The sequence below is a fragment of the Bidens hawaiensis genome, unplaced genomic scaffold, assembly GCF_021521415.1.
Source record: "Bidens hawaiensis isolate Kalapana, Puna unplaced genomic scaffold, B.hawaiensis_p1.1 tig00003988_1, whole genome shotgun sequence".
NCBI classification, from domain to species: Eukaryota; Viridiplantae; Streptophyta; class Magnoliopsida; order Asterales; family Asteraceae; genus Bidens; species Bidens hawaiensis.
This window is the reverse complement of record NW_027491233.1, coordinates 1,860,045-1,868,243: the sequence shown is the minus strand read 5'-3', so window position 1 is coordinate 1,868,243 and position 8,199 is coordinate 1,860,045.

Sequence of the window (8,199 nt, the reverse complement as noted above, 5' to 3'; positions counted from 1 at the left end):
ACTTGATAAGGTCCCTCCCAATTGGGGGACATTTTTCCCGGGGGTATCGCGCGACTAGCTTCATTGTTTCGAAGGACAAAATCATTTTTCTTGAAGTGGCATTCTTTCACGCGCTGGTTGTAATATTTTTCCAGTTTTTTCTTGTATTTGGCTTCACTGATGATAGCCGCCTCTCTGCGCCCTTCAAGTAAGTTGAGATCCAACCTTCTTTCGCGCTCGTTATCAATCTTGCTCATCATGAGCACTCTATGGGATGGGCACCCAATTTCTGCTGGAATCATTGCCTCTGTTCCATAGGTTAGGCTGAACGGGGATTCGCCATTGCTGGTTTTGCTTAATGTCCTGTGTGCCCACAGGACATTAGGTAGCTCTTCGACCCAAGAATGGGATTCTCCCTCTAACCTTTTCTTCAGCCCATTCAGCAAGCTTTGGTTAGCGCGTTCCACTTGGCCATTCCCCTGAGGGTGATAAACTGAAGTGAAAATTTGGTTGATGCGCAATTCCTTGAGCCAGCTGGATATCTTCTTGTCAGTGAATTGCTTGCCATTATCGCTCACAATTTCCATGGGCAAGCCAAAACGGCATATGATGTGGCTCCATATAAACTGCTTCATCGCTTCGGCTGTGATTTTTGCTAGTGGCTTGGCTTCAACCCATTTTGTGAAATAGTCTACTGCCACTACCAAAAATTTTACTCGCCCTTGCGATTGCGGTAGGGGACCCACAATGTCGATTGCCCATTTGTGGAAAGGCCATGCGGAGGTCACCGGAATCAAGTTGTTCTTTGGCCGTATGGTGTTTGGCGCATAGCTCTGACATGCTTTGCATTTTTGGATCTCTTTTAGAGCGTCCAAGTACATGCCAGGCCAATAGTAACCTGCGCTCATTGCCTTGGCAACCACCATGCGCGGGCCAGCATGTATTCCACAGATTCCTTCGTGTATCTCTCTGATCACATAACTTGCTTCCTCAGCATCTAGGCATTTCATGAGCGGCCCAAGATAAGAGCGTCGATATAATGTGCCATCAAGGAGTTCATAGTTCTGCGACTTGTGTCTTATCTTCCTCGCCTGAGCGCGATCATCTGGTACCTTTCCCTCCTTCAAGAATTCCATTATTGGAGTTATCCATGATGAAGGGGTTGTATGAGTTACAAGGACAGACTTCGCTACCACCGACGGGTTGCTCATTACTTCTACCCTGACATCTTTGCCAAAGTGATCAAAACTGGTTGATGCCATCTTACTCAGCGCGTCAGCAGATTTGTTTTCACTGCGCGGAATATGAATGATTCTGAAGCAGTCAAATTGCTCGATGAGCTTTTTCGCCTGCTCTAGATACAGAGGCATGGTGTTCTCCTTGGCATCATAAAGGCCATTGACCTGTGCTGCTACCAAGTATGAATCAACATGGGCCTCCAGCTTTTTAACTCCGAATTTGTGCGCGATGCGCAGGCCAGCCAGCAGGGCTTCATATTCAGCTTCATTGTTGGTGCTTTTGAAGTCCAACCTGATGGCGTAAGTATATTCATGATTCTCTGGATCTACCAGTTTTAGGCCTGCGCCGGACCCTTCGTTGTTTGAAGCTCCGTCAGTGAACAATCTCCAACCATTTTCTTCATCATTGGCTCGCGGAGGGTCTGCCTCGCGCTGAGCCTCTTCAAATTTTCCTTCGGGGACTTCGGCAATGAAATCAGCCAAGACTTGTCCCTTGATTGCTGGACGGGGCTTATAGGCGATCGTGTGCTCTCCTAATTCCAGCGCCCATTTTGTTAGCCTTCCTGAAAGCGCCGGGCGCCGCAAGACTTGCTGGATGTTGTAACCAGTCAGAACTTCAATGGGATGACCATTGAAATATCTATGAAGCTTGCGCGATGCGTGTGTTAGTGATAAAACTAACTTTTCCATGATGGAGTAGCGCGTCTCAGGATCTGTCAGCACCTGACTCACATAGTATATTGGCGTTTGGATTCCCTTGCGATCCACCAATAATACTGCGCCGATGGGGCGCTCTCCTGCTGATAGGTATAATGTCAAAGTTTCACCAGGAAGTGGAGCTGTGAGCGCGGGCAGATTTATCAAACATTCTTTTATCTCCCTGAAAGCTTGCTCGGCCTCAGGAGTCCATTTGAATTGGCTTTTCTTTAAGCAATTCCTCAATGTGTTGACAAATGGGGTAGATTTGCTTGCATGGTTCGCTAGGAACCTGTTGATTGAAACCAATCTACCATTCAGCTTCTGGACCTCTTTCATGGTGGATGGCGAGGGCATGTCAAGGATGGCCTCCACCTTCTCAGGGTTCACCTTGAAACCATCCTTGGTGACCATTACACCTAGAAATTTTCCCTCTAGTACGCCGAAAGTACATTTGCTCGGATTGAGCTTCATGTTAACTTCCTTTAGGCGCCCAAGGGTTTCTTCGATGTCTTTGAGCATTTGCTTTTCCTCCCTGCTCTTGATCACCAAATCATCCACATAGACTTCTAGGTTTCTTCCGATTTGCTCGCTGAAAACGGCATCCATAAGTCTTTGGTAGGTGGCGCCCGCATTCTTCAAACCAAAGGGCATTTTTGTGTAGCAAAAAACACCCTTGTCGGTTCTAAATACGGTCTTGTCCTCATCTTGTGGTGCCATTTGAATCTGGTGATAGCCTTTGTAGGCATCCAGGAAACATTTGAGCTTGAATGGCGCCACGGAGTCCACCTTTGCGTCGATGTTTGGGAGGGGGTAACAATCTTTTGGGCACGCATTGTTGAGGTCTTTGAAGTCAATGCACATCCTCCACGACCCGTTACTTTTCTTTACCATCACAGGATTGGCTACCCACGTCTGGTATCGTATCGGGCGGATGATGTTTGCGCGCAATAAATCCTCAACCTGCTCATTCATGGCCCTCGCTTTCTCATCCCCCATGACTCTCTTCTTTTGAGCAATTGGTTCTACAGACTTGAACGTGTTGAGAGAATGTTGTGCCAGGTCTCGCGGAACCCCAGTCATATCAGAGTGTTGCCACGCGAAGACCGACATATATGCTGTGAGCAACCTTTTCATTCTCAACCTCGTGTCGTCTGATATCGTAGCGCCAATTGTGATTTTTTGCTCCGGGAATTTCGGGTTGAGAATCCATTCCTCTGGCGCGTTTTCTGCCATTGGAATTTTCATTCTCCCCTCCCGCGGAGTACTTGTCACTGCGCACAAATGATCTCGGTATACAAAAGTTACACCTGTTGGTGTTGGGAACCCCAACGCGCCGTGCGCTGGCGACGGTATGGCGTTGAATTGGGCAATCGTTCCCTACCCAAGATCATATTGTGGCAAGAAGTGGTGGGCAAGACCAAGAAGTTAACAACTTCGGCTCGCTTGTGTTTCTCATCCCCCATAGTTAGCTCAAATTGTATTTGACCTAGGGGATGAATGATTTCATTTGAAACACCAGAGATTGGTGCATTCACAATTTCAAGCCTTGCTTGGTCTGCCGGATCCAGTTTCCTGAAACATTGCTCATACATGATGTCTGACTCGCTGCCAGTGTCCACCAGGACTTTTGACACTTCGTAATGAGCAATGTGTGTAGTGATGACCAGAGGACTGCTAATTGAAGGGCCTCCCCTGATTCTTGGGAAGATTACTTGTTGCTCGCGCCAATCTCCTTGGATTTGCGCGCTTCTTTTTCTTGATGTTTGCCCTTGTCTTCCTCCCTCGGCTACACAGATTCTTTTGTACTTTTTGCTGGCAGAGGCTCCTTCTGGTTGTTCATTTTCTGGTCTTGAGTTTTTTACCAGGTGAGCCAGCTTGCCTGATTTCACATCCTTTTCAATTGCATCCTTCAAGTGGCGGCATGCATCAGTGTTGTGTCCTGTGGACTTGTGAAACTCACAGTACTTGCCACTGTCTGATGGTCCCTTGTAGTGTAGTGGCTTGGGGCTTTTGAATTGGACATTCTCAGTGCTTAACACCTGTGAAGGCGTTTTAGTGAGGGGAGTCCATATTCTTGGCAGAGGTCTGTTAGGATCTCTGCCGCCTTCTCTCTTGTCACCCTCCCCGCGATTACGAACATCTTTTTGGGGTTGGGGTGAGCTTGGTTGCGCCTGCTTTTCTGCGGAAGAAAAACTGGTTGGTTGCAACCTGGACCATACAGAGTTCTGTTTGCCCCTTTTTTCTTTGCTGCGCGGTGACTCAGCTTGATGCGCTCTTTCTCTTGCCCTATCTTGGGCAATTTGTTTTTCATTTCTCGCGAAGACTCGCGATGCTTCCATTAGTTTGGCCCAAGTGGTGGGCATGCCATCTCTGCTTACGAGAGCTCGGCGGAGTTGATCACTGCGCGCGCCTTGTATAAAGGCCACGCACAGGAGTTGCTCAGTTATACCTCTGATTGCCAGAGACTCCTGATTGAAACGTGTTATGTAGTCTTCAATCGTTTCATCATTCCTGCGCACGCAGTGCATGATGTCATTAGGGTCGCGCGTGTGTCTGCGCTGCTGTACGAAGTGGGCTTGGAACTTTTCCAATAGTTCCTCGAACCCATCGATTTGCCCAGTCGGCAAGCTCTCGAACCAGACACGCGCCGCGCCCGTGAGGCAGCGAGCAAACATGTGACACCATGTTGGCATCGTCCAGCTCTCTAGGTTTCCCGTGTTGTAAAAACCTTGCAAGAAATCATCTGGATCTGTTGTGCCGTCATATTTGCCCAAACCACTTGGCATCTTGGTTTTGTGCTGGATGGGAGCCTTCGCGATGCGCTCAGTGAACTTTGAATGTTTCACCAAGATGGCTGGTCTGTACGGTGTGGTTACGTCCACTTGCCCTCTAACTGGTGGGCTGTACGGTATGTGCAGATCCAGATCGGCTCTGGCTCCAGGCCCCATGTTCACAGGCGCGCGGAGCTGTGAGCCTCCTGCATGAGTATCTCGCGTCTTCCTCATGCTGTGCACTTCTTCATCACTGAACTCAGTGTGTGCAGTGTGAACAGAATGTCCTTCTTCCGGCGCGCGCGGTCTTTTTGTTCCATGAACAGTTTGCTTATCAAACGCTTGCCTTTGTGTTAAGTCGGCTAACTTTTTCTGTTTGATCATCTCATTGTACTTGTCCATTAGACGCCGCTGCTCGTTTATGAGCCATTCTTTAGGATCATTTGTTTTATCTTCTGGACCCATTGGTCCTTTTTGTTTCGCGCCGGCAAGATTTTGTAACGTGAGATCGTCTGGAGGAGTTTCAGTCTGGCCGTGAGGAGTTGTGATGAAGGGACGGTTACTGGTGGTGCGTGTAGAATCACGCAGCCCCCTTAGAAACTGCTGTCCCTCATTAACATCCTCACGTTCAATATCCTCCAGAACTTGATCGACGTTACGAGCACCAGAAACCATGGTGAAAATTTGTTTTTATATATAGATCTGATGAGATCTGATTGCCGTTGTAACAGTGGATGGCGCCAATGAAGAAGCGTGGATCGACTCACTGGTAGACGATCTACTTTCCTCGGGTATGATTATACTATTTCACCGATGGTTTTCTTGGATCTGGGTTCTTCCACCTACAAAATGAACAGCACCGTCAACTTACCCCTCAGAAAGGGACAGAGGGGTCCTCTTTGGGGTAACCCTCCGGTGTGAGAATAAGTATTTGTGGGAGAAGATAATAATATGTGAGAGTAAGGAATTTGAAGTGTATTGCTTAATAGCTGAATACTCTGTAATTGGATGTTATCTGATGATCTCTCCTTATGGAGTTGATGCTGTATTTATAGTGCTAGGGTTTCTAATGATTGGGCTCAGACCCAATTAGGGTTTTGTTGGCCTCTTCCAGTTGCTTTGCGCCACGTGTCCTTTGGGACACCTGGTGCTTTTTCATTGGTTATAATCACGTGGTAGCACAGGGGTTATGCTGAGTTGTCCACCTTTCATTTGGCAGCTGTCAACATCAGCATATTCTTATTCCTTAAAAAGATACCTTCTGGAAGGTTGTCTGACGTGCACAATCAAGGTTGCCCTAATCCTGATTTGGATAAGGACGAGGTTGATTATGTGCATGTGTGATATGCGCCAATCCTGAGGATGCGCGAGGTCTTCTCTTTATTCTCACGCGCAGGTGTTTCATGCGCAGATGTGATATGCACGAGCATGTGATATGCGCCGCGCGCTGATACGCCACGCGCATATGTGATATGCGTGAGCATATGTGATGCCTGGGCATATGATGCCTGAGCATGTGTGGTGCCTGGGCATATGATGCCTGAGCATGTGATGCATGAGCATATGTGATATGCGCCATGCGCATAGGTTTTGGCCTTGTGCCTTCATAGTGTCTTGATTTCAAACCTCTTGTCTATATCTTGTGGGTTGACCCGCCTTGCTCGGTGTTGAGGCGGGTACATACCTCTTCACAGTCTTCTATACATAATCACGTAACCATATATGTATATTAACATAACCTTGCATACGTAACCACACTATCTTTATGTATAGTAATATTATATATATATACACTCAAGTTAAAGATGAAGTTCCATTATTATGATATAACTGTTTAAAAATAATGAAATGCGTAAAAGTTACTTATCTTTTTAAAAAATGACGGTAAAAGTAGATAAAAAATCAATAATGGTTTATATCTCATTTCGTCATGTTTTTCCGGTTATTTATAAAATGTCACCAATGGTCGTTGATGTGCCTTTATCAGGGGCCCATATTAACTTTGTACACTTTTCTCATTTTCGTATTTGATTCGGCACTTGCAGAAAAGTTGATAATCACAATCCATATTTACGTAGTAGATACTAAGGGGGTGTTTGGGATTTCTTACTTGTAGTTCCTTATATCTTATATAAGGAGTTTTGTTACAATATCCTAACTTATGAAAACTCTTTTTTTCTTCTTTAAAATGGTTAATAAATTATATTACCAAACATTATTTTAACTTGTAAAAGTTAATAAGTTATAAGAAGGTAAAAATAAGGAAACCCAAACACCCCCTAAGTTTGAGTGTCTAAGACTCATATTTTAACTTCTGAAGTTCTATTTAACTTAATTTAAAGGGTGTCCCTTCAGTTCACGTCACCTATAAAATGTTTTAGAAGACATCACTTGATATATTTTAAGTGACAATGCCATGTTTTACATTACATTACGATAGTGTGCAACAAAGGTATAAAATAATCATTTAGCGTAGATTATTATAATGATTGTTATTAACGACAAACTACTCTTGTGATTTTACGTTTAAAGATGCGTATTTAAGCACTTCTTCTTGTTTATATTACCACCTTATTATTATGTTATACATGAGTGGTATCCGTCACACCCCAACCTACGGCGGAAATGCCGGGGCGAACTGATTGCTCACAGCTTTTTAAAGGTTGCTATCAAGCAAGATTAATAAATGACAATATCTAATTAATTTATTAATTGTCAACGAACATTTAAGTACAACAAAAATAGAGAAAATTACAATACAAACCAACTATTCTTGTTTATGTTTAACATCCTAAGGTCATCTCTACGTGAGCTTCAGTTTGATAAGCAATCCAGTCTATAACCTGCAAATGCGTACAAAATATATATATTTGTCAACAACACATGCTGAGTGAGTAGATTCACCAGTTTTGACACAAACAAAATGATAATATATAATGATATAAATAATAGAGTAAAAATAAGCAAAACTGTTATCTGTGAGTATAAACAATGAAAGTGTTAAGCAAGCAATGAGTGTCGGTGAAACCATTGCCAACGCGATCGGGCTCCGGCCACTACAACGGTCGTATGATCATATTATAATGAGATTATGTTGGACCTCTCCGAATGCGATTCAAGTAAGCAAGTAAGCAAATAGCAAGTAACAAACAGTCATTCAATTGATACACAACATAAAGATCACAGTTTGCGTTTGAGAAATAATAAGATAAATAATTTGATAAATGGTACGCAAGTGTCCCCAAAACATTTGAAAACAAGTAAAATAGGGGAGTGATTACTCACCTGATTGGATGAACGAAATATAAGTGATGATGATGAGAGGAAAGATAAATCCTACAAGATATACCGTCAAGGATTCCTAATTATTATTTGATATTTATTATTAATCATAAATTTAATAAAACTTTAAGCCCTTTTTCAAAAATAAAACCATAACCGCGTCAGGGGGTTCGAACCCGCGCCCCTGGCCGGTTCCGTAGTTACAACGCACACAACACAACCATCTGATC